The sequence below is a fragment of the Penaeus monodon genome, chromosome 23, assembly GCF_015228065.2.
Source record: "Penaeus monodon isolate SGIC_2016 chromosome 23, NSTDA_Pmon_1, whole genome shotgun sequence".
Classification (NCBI taxonomy): domain Eukaryota; kingdom Metazoa; phylum Arthropoda; class Malacostraca; order Decapoda; family Penaeidae; genus Penaeus; species Penaeus monodon.
Window position 1 is genome coordinate 19,438,310 of NC_051408.1, and position 1,799 is coordinate 19,440,108.

A 1,799-nucleotide genomic window follows, 5' to 3' on the forward strand; every position below is an offset into this window, starting at 1 on the left:
TCACACACTACACAAAACACATACGGCTGGTCGACTTTCCTCCTTCCCAACGACTGGGCGCCTCTAAATATCCATAGACCATTAAAATTCATTAAACAGAGAGCAAATGAATATCTAATATATAGTTTCCCTGTACCTCATATGGATAAAGAAATTAAAAAAAACATAAACGGTTATGTTAAAGAGTAAAAGAGGCAAATAGGTTTTAAATTGAAGAGACATATAGAAAAAAATATAATGATGTTCAGAAAAATAATACGACAAACTTTAATGAAATAAGATAGAAAAAGGAGACAGAGATAAAGAATGGAGTTTTTGAAAACAGAATCAACATTGTAGGTCTATCTATGGCAGGTTTTGTGCTTCATTTAGCTTTGTCTGTAGGGAAAGTATGAAAAACGTCTTAGCCACTCCAGGAGGCATAGCGTAATATCCCCAATGGCTTTCAGATTCTTGAGAGCGTCAATATCATAATATTTCTTACGGTTAATGGCTCTCGAACTACTATGTTTAAAATTGAAAACATGGAGTCCTGTGAACTTGACCTAACGTAGACTGGTGGCTATTGTGAATCAAATAATAATACAATGGGTATTCTAACCCCCTTATAGAAATTGCACACTCGCTGCTGTCGTGAGAATTTCGTCCCGGTGATAATAAATGAATAATAACAGGTCTCTACCTGTCCTCGAATCGCTCCTAGAAGCTAATGGCGTTGTCACAGCTAATGATATGCAGAAACCGACAGCGGCCAAGTCGAGGTCCCTCGAACACACGTGGACGTCTGCATGGCATACATTTTTATAGCTCGGAAATGAAAGCCAAACCCTTAAAAAAAGTGTGGTCATTGACTTTCGATCTCAGGAGCGAAGGGACAGCAGTGGGCGTGTCCATTTGGTAATGTTTCTCCACAGAACCATATATATATAACCATAATTTTCCTCAGTGAACACATCGGGTTTACAGTGCGTCTCTGCTCCTGAAGCTCTCCATAACTCGAGCCTCAAGCCAAACCTCACCATGAAGACTTCGATTCTTAGTATTTTGGCGGTGCTCGTCGTTGGCGTTTCCCTGGCGCAGGTATGTTCGCAAACATCAGCCGCTGTTTTGCTTGATGAGCCTCCTGGATCCCTACATTGTTCCTTTTAACAATGGGGATTTGTTTTCATTGCACAGTGAAGTCCACTTTCTGCAAATGATACAACTGTGATATGGCAATGGCTTATTAGTTAGTAAAGGCTGGAATACAACGGGAAATAATATCAGTAATTGAGACCTGTTTTTTCTTCGTGTTGAATGTGCTAGCAAGGAAAGTAGAAAGATAGATAACTTATCTAAACTAGAGAGAAAAATTCGGGTCCTTGTAAATCCCTCTCCCTTATCTGAATCCTAATTCACAGAAGGAGCATCAAAAGAAAGCATACATTCTTATCGTGAGTCTAGGTTTTAAAATAAAATACCATGTGTTAGCACGCATCAGCTGACAGGATATTTTTGTCGCCTTTGCACCGTAGGAATAGCAACCGAGATATAATGATGCATCACATATAAAAATAACAATCTTATAACTAATCAATGCTACAGATATCACTCTAGTAAAAGATGCTTGATCGATAACAAATACATGACTCACCAGAAATGAACAAATCTCTTACACAGGACATCGAACGGAAGACCGAAGAATGTGAACAGGAGGGCGGATGTGTGGAGAGAGCTGAAAGGGGTGTGGTTTCGTAAATATGGTGGCACACATTTTATTTAGAATTCTTCTTATTCAATAATTTTTTATTTAAACTGTC